Consider the following 17,096-nt stretch of genomic DNA (forward strand, 5'->3'; position numbering starts at 1 on the left):
TCATTCCCACGTCTCCCACAGAGCTTCCTGCTTCTATTCCTCCCTTAAATGGGGAGCTTTTACAGGAATCAGAGTGGTGCACAGGGGCCTTAGCGTAAGCAGGAATTGAGGCCCTGTGATTCCCACCCACTGCTGGAAATAGACACAGAGCATATGGTGCAGTTATGTGTCCGTTATTCCAACATCCCACTTTCATACCAGCAGCTGCCACTGCAAATGAAACAAGGAAACAAAACAGACTTAAGGGAAAAATAATGCCTGAAATGGACAACTGGGGTGAGGGAGGGGAAATCCTAAAAGAATTCCCCTCCCTTCTTCCCACCAAAAGGGTAAGGGGAGAGAGTGTTTCTCTAACCATTTCAAATTATGTCCTCAGATTTCTCCACACCTTGAGGCATTGAGCAGAGGACTTACCACCACGGAGCTGGTTCTAGGGATGGGTTAAGAGGTGAACATAAATTCAGCCCTCATCCCCTGTCCCTCCAGGCCACTGATATACTAGTTGACAACAGATTTGTTGAAATGCCCACAAATATCTGAGCCAGGAGTGGAGTTTTACAGTATGTGGGTACAGATGCTCAGACTTTGAAAAGCAGCCTCTGATTTTGGGTGTCCGACTTGAGATGTCCTGTTTTTCACCAATGCTGAGTAGCGGATGAAGACAATGGGAACTGGAGGTGCTCAGCACCTCTATAGAGAGGCACTGGATATCCAAACCTGGGGATGCAACGCTCTGAGTGAGAAGCCCCTGTTGAAAATTTGGGCCTGCGTGTGTTTGTGTGTGGGGTCAGAAAAGGTTCTGTGGTAAATTCCTCCCATTGCTTGCGTGTTTAGTCCTCTCCATGCTGAAGAGATAACTGCAGGAGGCTGTCTGGCCCAAATGAGCCAGTGCTGTGCCTCCAAATGATCAGCACTGACTTATTGTTACGCAACAGAATCGTCAGCTTTCAGGAAACGGTGCAAGGTGTTTTCTCTGCTAGACTAGGATTCTTGATCAGCTGTCTGGGAGATTTCCTAGAGGGTGGTCACACGGGGTCAGTTGGTCTCCTCTCTGCTTGCCCTTCAAGAGCCGGGAATGGTGTAGAGTATTTATCAGTTTGCAACTTGGAACAGGGCACAGCAATGGGACACAAATATATTTGTGAATACATAAATAAAAGGGGGGCCTTTTATTCCAGCCTCATGTTTGGCAGAGCCGGGACCAGTGTTTTGAGGAGTGTGGGACGAAATGGTCTTTCAGCTCATCTTTTGTTGATGGGGAGGGGAAAAAGTGGCTTCTCTTGGCCAGCTGGTTTCTCTGCCTTTTGCTAGATCCCTAACAATGGTGGAGGGCTGCAGTAACCAGTGTGCGGCCCCGACCTGGCAGTGCAGCACCCAAGAGGTTAATTCCTTACTACTTGTCTGTTTTGTGCTCAGCACCGTGCAGGCACAAAATGAGGACAGAGCTTGAAGTCTAAGAGAGAGACATAGAAGAGCCAGGAAACAGAGGACTCAGTGTGTTTTTCTTTTTGAATTATATACGTGGACCTTGCAGGCCTCAGAGAAGAAATGTGATTTTAAGGGGGATGACCTGCTGGGGAACGGGGAGAGGAACAGTCCTCTATGCATCATCATCACAACTAAGTCATTGTATTCTTATGAATTATTAGAATATATTAGATATTAATTGCAATATATTGACCATATTCGATAGTGCCTGGTCCACATGCACTGTATTGCGAGAGAGAATTTCATTTTAGCCCAAGCATTAACGGGACTTAATTCTCGTTAAGTATTTGCTTGGAAGGTGGATTTTAGGCCTGGTCCAAAGTCAGCTGAAGTCAATGGGAATCTTTCAATGAGCTCTGGATCAGACTCCAGCCTCTGTAGTGCCACTGGTCCAGGTGAAACCTGAGATGGAAGAGCAATCATTCCACCAGGCTTAGAGAAATTCAGCTTTGCCTTTCCCCAGAATCGCTGCATTGAAACCCAGCCTTGTGCTCCTTTCAGGCAGCCCATCTGGGCTGCTTTCAGCAACTTAGCAGTGCCTTTCTTTGCAAAGGAGCCTCTGGCTGGGCTATCGGTTATTTGCAGGGATGCCTTACGGCTTCTGAGTGAAGTGCCCCTGCTCCTAAGACAGGGAGTTAACTGGAGTGTGGTCTTTTGTGCACACATTGCCTTTACAATGGTGGGTGAAAACTTCTGAGCAGCCTTTGATGGCCCTTATTTTATCCAGTGAGAACTCTGAAATAATGATGAATTTGTCAACTTGCACATGCCCGAGATGGTGACTCTTTCTTTGTCATCTCTGTTGCTGAGAAGCGATGTTATAAATAAACAACCCTGTAGCCCCAGGTGGGAGGAGACTCATCTTTCCTGATGAACTTGTTTGCAAGGGCTGTATCTCACCCTTCCCAGATGATGGAAGGCCACAGTATATTTGCTCATGCAGCTCTCATTACTCAGGTTCTGACCCAGCTTGTAACATATGTTTGTATAGCATGGAGCTCAGGAAATCATAAATAATATCATCTCCCCTCAGCTTAAGCTTTCTGTCCCAGCAAACAGACCTAAGTGACCATGTAAATATTTCGTTTGCTCCCTTTGATGAGAGAGCTGTAGGCACCAGACAAGCAGACTTCATAGCTCTGGACAGAGAAGTGTTGAAGCTACCAAAGCCCTGGTAGCTGTGCTCAGACTGAAAGGAAATTTAATTTTGCACTGGAAGTGCCAACACAGCTTTAACGCAAAGGGAGTTCTAGCCAGGCCCCTAGTCTGAGGTGGGATTTGAGAGGCGCCGGCTCTCTGCACGGAGGGGAAGGGGATGGTGGTGAAATTCACCCCAGGGAAATAAAGGTGAGCAGGACTGGGATTGGGAGCTGCTTTCCATTGCTAGGCAGGAGCCCGGGTTACCCTATTCAGATAAGGTTCTTTTTGAGGGGCACAGTGGATTTCTTAACTGTGCCCATATCTAGACATGGTTAGTCCAATAAATCACCATATGGTTTTCTCCTGGAAGGGCTGATGAGGGTTCGAGCAGGGAAAGGAGGAAGCAAGGGAAATGACAGAGCTAAAAATACCTTGTGGAAACTGAAGCCTATTTCACAGTCTGAATTATGTCCCTATTTATTGCTCCAGTTAGCTGCTGTTTTCCAGAGTGGAGTCTCCACTAGCTGGAATTCTCTGGTCTGTGTGATGTTAGAGGTCAGACTGGATGATCACAGTGGTCCCTGCTGGCCTTAAAAATCTTGTGCATGTACTTCCCTTTGCTTTTGCCTGGGAGCTTGCAACGAGGACATTGCTGAAAACTGCGACAGGATACAGCCTGTGCCCGGTTGTAGCTGCCAAGCGCCTGGCCTTTTGGGGAGTGATTGACAAACACGATAGACGGGAGGACCCTGTTCCCCGGCAAGTCCCTGACACTGTTTAGCTGCATGGGGGCAACCTTCGTCTCCCTTTGGACATTGTCTGTCTGTGAAGAGAATCCAAGGGCGGACCGCCACCTTTTTGCTGTCAGACGATGCTGACATTTTGCCGGCTGGGAAGCGAAGGGTTTAGATGCGGCACTTTAATTGCGCTAATTAAAATGTGATTTTTATTTTTCTCTTGCGGGACATGGATGCAGAAAACTGCCAGTTCCATTTCCCATCTTCTGCTGCACAGAGCTGGCAGGCCTTTGCTTGTTGCTATGGTCAGAAGAGAGGTCTAGTATTCGGCTTGGAACACTGGAGCCAACATCAGTAGCTCTGCCTTTTTGTTAGGTCCCTCCAGTTCCCTGCCTCCTGGCCAGTCTTATTAATCGCTCCTCATACGGAAGCCGTTCCATACTCCTAATAATTATTCTTGCCCTTTTCTGAACCTTTCCCAATTCCAATATCTCTTTTTTGAGATGGGGCAACCACATCTGCACACAGTATTCAAGCTGTGGGCGTACCATGGATTTATATTTATTCCTACCCTTTGTTTCCTATCTTTTAACCAGTTACCAATCCATGAGAGAAGCTTCCCTCTTATTGCATGACTGCCTACTTTGCTGAAGAGCCTTTGGTGAGGGACCTTGTCAAATCAATTAACCAGTTCCCTGCCATTTTAGAGCCCTCAGGCATTGGTGCACTTCCATCCCTCCTAGTCTCTGCCTGCAGCATAGAATAGCGTAGTCTCCTGAGGCCGGTAAGACTTTGGTCTAATTTCGGTTGTGGGGTTTAGTGTGTGAGTGGCTGCATGGTGTTGGTGGCCTGTGATACACACAAGGTCAGACTAGATGGTCCCTTCTGACCTTAAATTCTGTGACCCTTGAGATCCTTTCCAGCCCTACATTTCTATGATTCTGTTAAACAAATTGTTTTGATTTTCTTGTTTCAATAAGGTAAAAATGTTTCATGTTGTTGATCTGATTCATTATGTTTGGACTTTTATATTAGATTAGTATATTATTTTCAGCATGATATTTGATTATATGTATCCATACATCAGGCTTAATGTTTTATATTATAATGTTTTAACATTATTATATTAAATGAGTAAGTTGAAATGAATGAAAGCGACATATTTCAATGGCTTCAAATCACAATTTGTCAGAATTTTCATTCCATGGGAAATTTTTGAAAATTTTGCGTTTTTGCTGCCATTAGGAATGGCAGCAAATCTGGAAATGGCAGAATGTCCCAGGAACCAGAAATTCTGTTTTCCGACCGGCTCTACCCAGCAGGCCATGGGGCTGGCTCTTTGAAGCCTGCCCGCACAGCAGGCTGAGGTGGGGAGGGAGAGAGAGACTGCATGCGTGATGTAGAACTTGTGGGCACCATGGTTTTTTCATGTCAAAGGTTAGTTCTTTGTTGGTGTGAAGGAGAGAGGCACAGAAAGCAGAGCAATTAAAATGTTTGATGTAAATGAAGCATCTTGCAGAGAAACACCGTCAACGGCTGAATAGGCTCCTTCCCCCCGTTCCGTCACTACGGCAATACGCCCCCCTGACTCTACGTCCATGAGCTTGGTCTTTAGCAAGCCCTGCTTAAATTAGGGAGCGTGCTGCCAATGTTGACTGGTAGTGCTGTCAAAGCTCCAGCCCAGGGCACGGCTGCTGGATGTGTTCAGCTGCCTCTGTGCTATTTTTGTTTCTTACTTGTCAATGAAGCAAAATGGAGGAAGGATAATTGTCTTTTTCGCATGAAGTCAGGGCCTCAGGAGCTGCGTGAACTCAGCTAACTGAAGGCTAAATGCCAAGGTCCCAGTCGTTTCTCCGAGTGCCATTCTCTTCCAACAGGCCCTTCGCTCGTGGAGATGACTCGGTGGTGTCAGTCATTTCTCATTAAGTGCCTGGGGAAAGCCTGGCAATTTAATGCACTGAAATTACTCACAACTGTTCATTGCAGGAGGGACATGATGGGATTCTTGTTCTGTCTGTTTGCTGTAATTCTTAACCCCTCGACACCAGTTCCATTGTCAATATATTGAGCAAGGAAAATTCCATCTAATGCAGCCATATTTTAGAGATAGACACACACACTCTCAGACACACTCACGCAAGGACAGATGTTGTTCATGGCACTTAATGCATTACCGTAAGGGACGCGGCTATCGGCGGTATGAGAACCAATACGGAAGAGAATAGAATACAAAGATAAACACGGTGCTGCACACCCAGGAACTCATATCCATGTCTTATACAGGAGGCACAAATCTAGGCAATAACCTGTTTTACACCCCAGGGAGCCTCCAAGTGGGACATTGAAAAGGTCATTCACAATTGGATTCGCTGAGGATGGAGTACTGCTGTTAAAAAATTAGAACAGACGTAACAGGGAAGACTGAAATGTTAAAAGCCATTGATCCAAGACCCTGCAACTCCCATTTCAAGGTGGGTAGGTAAAACAGGGAACGGGCAGTGGAGAAAGTGACTCTGTCTCTAAAACATCTTCATAACCAATGAGATTTTATATCCACTTGGCTTCTCTTTACAATTGACATTTCCCACTGTGATACATAGAGCTTGTGTGCGATCAGTCGCAGCAGAGCAGATACAGTGTGTGTCATACTTTATATACCTCTAGAAAATAATTAAACTTTGTTATAAGTATAGTTTCTATAAAGAATCATCCAGTCTGTCCAACTGAGATGGTTGGTTTATAAACACGAGGGCACCATAAACACTGGGAACTTTGCAACCCAATAATTAATTGATCCAGCTAATGCAGTGGTCCAAATTCCTGATGACATGCATCTGCACCCTGAGGGAATCTGACCCAAACATTTTCCCTGCAAAAGTTGGCCCAACAAGTTTTCCTACAGAATGTCTTATTTTTTTACACCTGTTGTCCTGACCTCAGACACAGCCATTGTCTTGTGATCAGCCAGTATTATCATCTCACAAGCCAATTTCAGTGCAAGTCCTGAAAACTTATGTCCTGTCTCTATTCACTGGACTGCTGTCATATGAGCTGTACCCCAACCGCAGTGTGAATCAGGAGATCAGGGAATTAACATTCCAGGTCCATCTGATGACTGGCCTCTCTGCTGAGCCTTCCAGGATGGGAGGCAATTAATCCCAGTTATGACGACAGCATTTTTGTGGTAGACTGCATCCAGAAGGCACTGGTCTGAGACCCTACAAAACTCATTTCAGACTGGCCCTGGCTTCTGGTTAATGCACCTTTGAACAGAAACATGTAAATTACAGGTGGACTCTGCATTCCAGATCAAACAGAGGGGGGTGCATGCCACAAATGGGAAGCTTCTCCTCTAATTAAAATGTCATACTTTTCATACTTAAACAGCTCAGAAATCTCTTGCTGGGACTTACGCTGTTTAGCTGTTGTTAAAGTGCCAACAATATAACATTAAAAGAGTATTAGGCATAGATGGATAGCCCTCCCTCGGCAGGACATTTGTGCTCCAGTATGGGTTTGAAGACGTTTTCCTTGCTGGCAATGCTTGAGGTTCTGCAATAAAGTGACTGAAAACAGAACTATATGTTTCTCAGTAGATATATAATATTTTAAAAAGCCCAGAGCTAGTCCTAATTGGTGCTGTGTTCTCCAGGACCTGCATTCATTACACAAGCCTCTGGGGTTTATTTTACCCCCTTTAATCTCCTAAGAACAGACAGTGCCACCAAAAAAAAAAAAAAAAAAGGCAAGGCATGAAGGGCTGACGTATGCTAGTCTTGCACAGTGTCTGTTTCGGGAGCTCCTGTGCATTAATCATGAGTGTTCCTATCATCCACTTGCTGAGAGTGAGGAGCTGCTGCTGTGTCTAGTGACAGGCTGGATGGTCTGGGCCTGGGGGAGGGTGGAATGTGACACCAACATTTAAGCCTCTATCTAAAGAACAGAGTCTTTGTCTATTTAGCTTGTAAGCTGTTTGAGACAGCCGATTGCCCCTTATTATTTCTATGTATAGTGCCCAGCACAACAGGGCTTTGATTGTGATCAGCGCCGTTGAGTGCTTCTATAAACAAAAACCATAGGTGCTACCCTTAAAAAGAAAAGTTGTTTGTGTAACTTTGGGCATTGGATGCCTGATGATCATCTGCTGCATTTTTATCTGAGAACTATATCATCTGGTTACTCTAAGATGTTTGATTGTAAGCAGGAAAGTTAGCCTGGCATTGGCCGTTTCTGTAGAATTTAGGGCTGAAACTCCACGTAGCAGTTCAAACTGTAGGCCTGGCTGTGCATTGTGAATGCAGTAAGTGTTGCTTAGTAACAAATCACAAGTATAACAAAGAGGATAGTTGGCCAAGCCCTCCATAGAATAACAATATCTAGCAGTTATTTATGGACATGGCCTCATGAAAAGGCTGTCATGATTGAGTTGAACCCGTTCATGTTCCAATTCAACGAGAATTCTCGAGTGGGCATTTCACACTAAGAGCCAGACCCTCAGTTGACTTAAATGCTGCATTGCTGATTTCCACCATCTTAACAGCTGGTCCTAATGCAGCTTTCAGATGTCATATTTGCTAAGAGAGAATCTTCTCCCAGACGTTCTGCAAAATGGCAGCTTTGGGCATGACCCTATGGAAGGAGGGAGGACTGGCTGGATTGTTGCTTGATGAAAATAAAAATCTTTCTAATCCACCTAGAGCCTTGGATGTCTCTTTCACTTAACTTAACCCATACTGATTCCACTGGGAGAAGCGAATGTATCTGGTATTTAATATCATACAAAGTATTTAAACAGAACAAAAACATAAAATCTAATTGCCACGTAATTTCAGCAGTTCATTTCTAACTCCACTCTAACAACAAAACAAACCTCAGCTCGTATACCGCAGAGCACTCTCCAGAAGGGCTTAATTAAATTTATAACCAAAATAATGGGGGTTTAAGAAGACACAAGGGAAATATACTCCTCTCACAGAGCATTACTGAGAACCAGTATTGCAGAACCAATATTCAGGAGAAAATTGCCTGTTTGTGGCTCAATTCCTATAGAAATTAAAATAAGTTTTCACAATATCCCCTTGGAGCACCCTGGAAAAGTGAATTCCAGCTCCCCTGTTGTGGCTGTATAACTTGCAATTTAATATTCATAACATGCATTCAAATTTAAAATGTCTGGGCTCCCAAAATGAGCCTCCAACCCCTACTTCTCCTTGCTCAAATGGGCTTTGGTCTTTTGTCTGTATTGGTAAATAGTTTGATAAACATGTCAGATGCTTCACTCTCCTGCCAAAGCAAAGACCCCAAGAGCCAAGCCAGCACCGACTAGAGACATCTCAAGAGAGAAGCAGGAAAGACAGATTTCCAACGGCCTCCGGAGTAAATAGTCATTTTGAGTGCCCAGCTTGAGACCTTTTAGACGGACCTGATTTTCAGGAAGTGCGGAGCCCCTGCCATCCGAACATCGGGCCCCTGTAAGATGTGTCAAGTTGGGTGCTCAAAATCACGAGTCCCTTTGAAAAACATGGGCTGGAGTTAATTCCTCTGCATTCCTGCCTCAGAATGAGATTTGAACCCAGATGCTTTACCCTTAAAAGCATGAGGCCTTTGCACTCTATTAGCTCATATCAACGGTACTCCTAACTGGGACCCCTTGACTTCAGCGGGCTTTGGATTGAGCCCCACGTACTTATCTCTAAGCACGTGAGCAGTCGCGTTTGAAGCCAATGTGCTTAAAGTCAGGCATGTGCTAAAACAGGGCTTAATAGTGCAGGCACAAGGCTTGCTAGAGCCCATCGTGCCATCACTGTGAAACTAGGGAGTCTTCTCAGCATGACTACAGATTTGGTGAAAGCTGCATATGACCTTTGCTTCTGAAGGCATTTAGATGCCTGTCTGTACCTTGGTGGATGCTTTCAGAGCTGTAGGTTAAAATGGAAATAATATTTGAGTTGAAGATTCGTAGTTTGGCCTTTAGGCTGTAGATCTTAAATGACCAACTTTTGTTTAACCTGATACCTGCCACTGTCGCCTTTGTGACGTTATTTCCTTCTGGATATTCCTATCATGCTGACCAGTACTGTCTCATTGTTTCCTTGTGTTTCTGCCTGTCCGCCTGTATCCACCTTATACTTAGATTGTAAGTTCTTTGGGGCATGGACTATCTTTTAGATCTGTGTTTGTACGGTGCCTAGCTTCATGCCTGGGGCTCCTAGCTGTTACCCAACACAAATGATAAATCATCAGCATCATCCTTACTGCAGATCCGGAGCCTCCAATCCTATCTAATCTCCTGTGGGACTTTGATCAGTGCAGTTGTTTTCCAGGTAATTTCCTTTATATAGACAAACAAATAGTCCCATGGCAGAGTAAACTCACAATAAAAAGTGTTAAATCAATCAGAAAACTGTGGCTCTCTTTGCAGCCCAGGTATCAATAGGCGATCACGAGGTGGTTTAGTTGGATTCTTTTTTGCAAGGCAGAATTAAAGCAGGAACCTTGGAACTTGGTCCTAGTAGTATATTAGTGGCCTTTCACAGCAGTAGGTAACCAACAGAATTGGTTTGCGGAGAAGGCGTTCACCTTTAGATCTGGATTAGGATTAAAATGGAATTTGGGTTCCAGATGGAGCTCAGGTTCAGAACTGACAAGGCCCAAATCTTGCAAACTGGCAGATTGTATCTGAACTCTAATTAGGCACCTCAGGCTTAGCGTACTCCAGGAGGCAAGAACCTCCTCTGTGGCCATCTCCAGGCAGCCACTGTGCTGAGCAAAGTAGGGGCAGCTTTCCATTAGGGCCCTAATTACTCCCATTAGCTCCTGTGGAGCATGCTATCCTGAACAGTCACTTGAGACTGAAGCAGGCAGACTGCTGCTCAGTCCTGAAGTCAACACGTGCTGGTTCCAGGCTGTAGCAGGCCTGTCCTGCATGTGAATCCAGCCTGTTTATCCAAAGGAACGTGGAAGGCCACTGGGCAGAAATCCCCTGCTACCTGGTTTTGAATCCTCTAGGGGAAGGAGCTGCAGCTCTGCTCTCTGGCTCTGACCAAACGGCTTGCAGGCCTTATTGATCGCTCTGGAAACCGGACAGAACAAGACAGCTCTCTGCAATAGTTTCCTCTGGGGTTTCTGATCTTTACCACCACAGGAAAAATAGATACTACAAATGAGAGAGAAGATTCCTGCAGAGGAGTGTTGGGACTGCCAGGCATGCCCTTTCCACTGCAGCTGGGTATCATAGGGTGAGCAGCCCCTTTAAGGGCAAATGGAGCCAGCCCCTCCTGGGCCATAGCAACTGCCTCCCAGCCTGCAGAGGGGAGGGATGGGGTCAGGTGTTAGTATGGTGGTGAGCACCTGGGCCTCCTAATGAGAAGGGCTGAGAGGGATCAGTCTGGAGTGTGGAACCACAGGGAGTAGTTTAAGTTTATGGAGGAAGCCCTGACCCAGGGAGAAGCTGCTGGGGAAGGGATGCCATAGGAAAGGAGTCTGCAGAGAGAAGACTGTGTGAGAAGAAATGTGCAGTTAAAAGGAGTAAAGAAGAGCCCCTCAAGCCTGCTGGAGTAGAGGTGATGTGCAGGGAACTTCAGTAAACCACAGGCTATGAGAGGACTTGAGAGAAGGCACCCTGAGAGTCAGCTCTTTCTAACGGAGCTGGAAGGACTTGATAGTAGCCCAGAAGGGCAAGAGCTGAGCCCAGGAAATGGGCTGAAGACCAGCCCGGCGAGGGGCAGCAGCATGATTTGTTTAGACATTTTGTTTGCTCTTTAATTGGACGTTTGTTACCTTGGAAGGGACTGAACTTTCAGCGTGACCTGGACGGAGGACTGAGTCGCCCAGAAGACTGCTGCAGAAACAGCTCGGCCGACAAAGGGGGGCCCTTGAGTGGGAAGAATCCCTGCAATGCTGCATCGTGGGCCGAGGGGGCGCTCAGGGGGTGAGTATGCCCCAGGACACAGGGCCATTACTGTTGTGTACAACACCCGGTGGGTTGTGTGTTTCATTGGATAATCTTTCTATTGGCTCAAGGTGCCGGTTTGACAGGCCCTGAGCCTCAGCTCCTCTGTGTCTCCGTGGCACCAGCAGTGCAGTAAAGAAGAGATGTAAAATGTGAGGCTCTCTGTGAGAGTTTACGAAGGGTAATAAACTGGGCTCTCCGCTGAGGCTGCTGGACACAGACCAACACTGTGGTTCTTCCAGGCTCCAGTTGCCTGGCTGATGAACACAATGTGTGGTGTCTGGTGTCCTCATGCGGGGTCTCTGTAACAGGGCAGCGGGTCCTGGGGAGGAGCCCAGTAGGCAGACGCTGGGAGACAGCAGACCCAGCTGGATGGCGTAAGGTAACTCAGTCTGATGAGTCCTGGCTAGGGGATACAGATGAAGCCCAGCTCCATGGAGTGCCTGGCACCAGGAGAGGGCTAGGCGAATGCGCTACACTCCAGGTGGCATGCAGCGCAGTAGAGGTCTGCGAGGGGGCAGGCAGGTGGGAGGGGGGGCTCTGAGCATCCTTCAGCTGAATGGAGGCCCGGCTCACTAAGCAGCCAGTGGCCAGGTAGCCCACACCCCACATTGGGAATGGGACCATTGCCTAATGTTGTCACTCCATGGTTCCTTTTGTTTATGTAGGACAATAAGCCGAGTCCTGAGGCAAGGGCTATGAACTGATTTGGGGGTGCCTCATTAGTTTTCCTCGAGCTGGTGATGGAGCCCACCAGCTGTCTGAGTTATGTCTTCACTGCACAGTTAACCTGAGCTCTTACCCAGGATTTAGCTCCTACCATGCGCCCTGGAAAACCTCTAACCTGGGTGTGGAGGTGCTTTCACCCCAGGCTAACTGAACCAGCTGGGGATGTGGGTTAGAATCCCGGCTCTGCTTTAACGTGGGTTGGAACTCATCCATTTTGCACTGAGGATACATGCAAAATTCCTGTCATGTGGATAGTCCTCCAATGCTGTCCCAGGATTTCCCCTGAAGGGACTGACACGTTCTCCTGCAATTGACACAATCGACTGGGAAGAATCCCAGGGCACAAAGGACCATGGGACAGACCCCCAGATATACCCAGGTGCCTGCAGAAACAGTGAGAACACAATAATGCAGGCAGGGCTTTGATGTGGGATGCTTATACCCAGGGTAGGCTAACCTGGGTGCTCACACCCGGCTGCCAATCATCTGGGTTAACTGTGCAGTGAAGAAATGGCCTGGCCTGGACTCATTACTCATGGGAGGGCCTATTGTCTATGGCATAGACCCTAACCATGGGCAAGTTTTCTCTCATAGTCCTCCAGCTCTAGCATTCAGAGGGGAGTCTCCTGGTCCATTCTGTCCTTGGCTTTTTTCTGCAGACTCCGTGCTAGGGGGCTTCATAAGTGCCGATGAACAGCTGTTTTCTCAACAAAACAGCCCCCTGCTCTGTGTTTAGAACTGACTTAGAAGCAACCCTCCAGGTGGTAGGTTCAGATGTGGGGAACTCCCTCCCCCTCCACCCCCCAATACAAAAGGGAATTCTCTGGGTTGGCCTCGTCTTTCTCGCTAACATCAGGTAGCGTAATTAGCAAAGCCTCCCTAAAGAGGCTGTAATTTCAAACTCAGATCATTTCCATGATCGTTGCCCCTGCAGCCCCTTCAAGGGAGAGTACAGGAATACAAGTCTGACTGCTAGCTGGCGTAGCACAAAAGGGGAAGCAGCTCTCTCTGTCTGTCCAGCTGTCCTGAGAACGTGGCACTTCATGCTTTTGTATACTGAATTTAAGCTAAACCTGTCAAAGGAGGCAATGTAATTTAAATGAAAACCAATTAAATTCCCAGTGATTACCGGGCTCTTGTTTCTGGGAGATCAAGGGCAAACACATTTCCTGTGGATTATTTGCTATTTAATGCAAGCTGGATAAGGCGCTGCATAGGGAGAAGGGGTGGCGCGGGCTTTTGGGGCTCTTTGAAGTGCTCTTTCATTTTAATTGAAGTAGTTTATCCAGGATTACACGTGACTCAGCCGCGCTGACACCCTAAACCCAGGTCAGCGCCGAAAGCTCGGAATAAAACATGAGACCTGTGTGCTGCTGCGGGTGGACTGTGCATCGGGAAGCCTGCTACATAAGCCAGACGGCTGCTGGAGGCTCGTTCAGTGGCTGGCGCTTTTGTCCTTTGAAATCAGCTTGGTGGGTGGAAAGGCCGGAGGGGATGGAACATCAGAGGAATTGTTCTGTCCTCTCCCAGCACCCTCAGGGCAGCCTGCCCTGCTGAGAGGTACAGTGTATCACGCCTCCTTAGCCACTGCCAAACCTGTCTTAAGCAAGTCTAGCAGCAAGGAGCACACCCTGGGCCAGCTTGAGGTGGGACAGGGCCAGTCACCTGTGTGAGTGCTGAGGGAGCTGGAACAGGGAAGGGGCAGCCCTGGTATGTCACAGAGCGATGGTGTGCTCTACTTAGTAGGCCAGGCACTGGCTGGCCTGGGAGTCAGGAGACCTGGGTTCTAGTCTCATAGCTACCCCGATCCGGTGTATAATCTTGGGCAAGTCATTTGCCATCTCTGTGCCTCTATTTCCCCTCCAACCCTCTATCTGGTGTATTTAGACTGCAAGCTCTTTGGGGCAGGGACTCTCTCTTCCTATGCATTTGCACAGTGCTCAATCCAGCAATGCCCTGATTTCCCTCTACCGGGCCCCTATGTGCTGCTACTCATATAAATAATCATGATACCAAATCTTCCAAGAGACCCGGTGCCTCTGTGAAAGAGAAGGGAACAGGGCGAGGAGCTGCATGGCTGTGCCATTCACTTCTGATGAGCTGAGGGAACGCTAAAGTCTGCCAAGGGGTTGTATTTTCACAGAGACCTGCTTTAACAAAGCCCCACAAAGAGCAGCTCGCCCCTTCCTCGGCAGGCGCAGCTGCTTCTGGAGAATGCTGCTTTCCTCTGGGCTCTGTTCGGTTGCACTGCACCAGAGAAGGGGCTTGTTCCATTGTCCTGGTTCTTTATCAGCTTTCGCCAGTGCTTGTGGGGGGATTGTACCTGGCCGTTTCCCCAGGGTGTGAGCTGAATTCTAGGAGGGTGATGACAGATTTGGTGTCGCTTGAATGAGGGAGGCTTATCCAGGCCACGTTTTTGGCTTTTATTACACGCCAAGGCCGATGAATGCGGCTCAAGCTCCCAGGATACATAGATATTCCAGGCAGTAATTCTGCAGGGTGTCTTTATTTTCAGCTTCTTTGAAAATCTTTAAAAACCTTTCCATACTTACTTCCACCCCACCAGAAACATACACCCTTCCCCCACCAATTTATCATAGAAATGGCCCAGCAACTCTGCAAAGAAAGGCCAGTGTGAGATTTTACTGATTTAAGCAGCTTCTTACCATGGGAAAGTGTGAAACGTATATATTTTTTAAATGCCAGCTCACTAAGAGCCAGCAGCGAGCAGGGAATGCTAGAACAGTTGGCAAAAAAACAAGAGGAAGAGATTGGATGGGATCAAATAGGTGATTTGTTTCCTCCTTTGTACTGCTACAGAGCTGATGAAATAGAATGTAATTTGACAATAAAATACTGTGTATTTTCTACCAGCATGAATATTATACCTGGTCTCTTGACAAATCTATCATATGTTCAGCACAAAAACAACAAAATTTATTCAAAGGAATCAAGAAAGTAATAAAAACAAAAACTCATTCTGCCTTCCAAGGCCTTTAAACTGCATTCAGAATTGAGTAACCGTCTGACAGCTTCATTCCATGATGGGCGTTTCATGTCAGAGAATTCTACCAGGCTTATTTACTCTGCAGCTCTTGATTTAATGAATGAAGATTGGTATCCCCAGACCACCTTTGCCTCTTGCAGCAGTCCTGGCCAGTGTGAGCTATTGGGATAGTTCTGAATCAATTTCTATTTAGAACTTTCTGTTTTCCAATTGCTCAGAACTTTCGCAAATAAAATCTCTGGGGTGTGTGTGTGTGTGTGTTTGTGAAACTTCTCAGGTGGCAAAATAGCTGCGTTCAGATTGGATCAGTTTTGGGGGGTGGGTAAAGAGGGCTTAACTGAAAATCAGGCCCTCTGTGGTTTTGTGCTTGCAGAACTCAAAACTAGAGTTGGTTGGGAACTTTTCAACAAAATGTTTTTCGTTGGAAAATGCTCATGCTTCACAATGGATTTTTTTTTCATACGTCAGTTTCAGTTGCCAGGCTGCTCAGGTCCAAAACAGAATTTCTGGTCAAAGCCAGGGAGAAGGAGAGACTCAGATAGACAGTAAGCCCACATGAATGCACTAAGCATTGGGGCGTGTGAGAAAACAGGGTCAGGTCTTTGCTTGACCTGATTCAGAGACACTTGAATCTGGAGTCTCTCATCCCAAGTGAGCGCTTCTGGCGTGGTTTGCTGTCTCGCTTGCTCTGGTGTTCCCTGACATATGTGGTTTCGCTCTGATGCAGTACATAGCTCTTTTTTTAATATTGAAGCCTTTCATTGTCTGGAAAGCCATTTCCCACCCAGCTCTACTCAAAATTAATTGAAGCTAGCACCTGATTCTCTGCCACCGCCACCTTGTAGAGTTATTGACACCTGTCAATCACTATCAGTCTGATTTGGTAGCATTTAACACCCACTCTGCCCTGGTGTCAATGCCTGCACAAGGTGGTGCCCTGAATCAAATGTTGTTTCAGTTCACCTTTAGTTGATTAAGCCCTACACTGGGATGCCTCGGGCAACCTCTCTAGCCTTTGTTGCTTCTGGCTGTGTCCGTTTTGTTAGAAAACAAAAACGCAGCATGGAAAATCTTTGCTTTCCTTTGCTTTCCTTTCCCTTTTTTTTTTTTTTTTTTTTTAAAACCAATCTGTGTGTTCAATCCCCGATCCTGCCCTTTTATTGGTGCTGGCTGCCCGGTGTTAGGGTCCAGCACGTTCATGCAATTATGTGCTCACTGAGACCATGCTGTGTGCTCCAGCCTCTGGTCTTACCCTACTATTGTAATTTGGGCAGAATCGTACCAGCTGCCTGCTTACTATTCCTCACTGCTGCCTGGGAGCGTGTCCTCTTATTTTCCATCTAGAAGAGGAGGACTTGTGGCACCTTAGAGACTAACCAATTTATTTGAGCATGAGCTTTCGTGAGCTACAGCTCACTTCATCCAATGAAGTGAGCTGTAGCTCACGAAAGCTCATGCTCAAATAAATTGGTTAGTCTCTAAGGTGCCACAAGTCCTCCTTTTCTTTTTGCGAATACAGACTAACACGGCTGTTACTCTGAAACCTGTTATTTTCCATCTGAGACAGCCAGATGGAAGTAGCCAAGACACTGTGGAAAGGGGATCCAAAGTGATGTGTGCAGGAGAATCTGCCTATTTTTAAGGAACTAGGCTCCCTACAGCTATCCTGCGCCCCCCACTGTGGCCATCTGCATTACCTGCTGCCATTCAGATGGTAGATGATCGCTGTAGCTATCAACTGTATTTCCAGAATGATTTCCAAACCCACAAAGGTATTTTGAACTCCCTTGTTACTGAAGCAACGGGTGCTGACATTATCTTCAGCTGTCAAAATATCCATAGCAAATACAGCTCTCTCAGGTGGCTGTTGGAACAGTGTGATCCTGTGCAGTGATTACTGTTATCACATCCACTCTTCTGTATGACAGAGGCTTTGCTCCAAGCTCTGATATGTTACCTGTTAACTACGGCAACGCTGCATACAACAAATATTTCATGATCCAAAATAAAAACTACCCAGAATAAATCTAGTGGCAGGACTAAG

Source organism: Natator depressus, chromosome 22 (genome assembly GCF_965152275.1).
Source record: "Natator depressus isolate rNatDep1 chromosome 22, rNatDep2.hap1, whole genome shotgun sequence".
NCBI classification, from domain to species: domain Eukaryota; kingdom Metazoa; phylum Chordata; order Testudines; family Cheloniidae; genus Natator; species Natator depressus.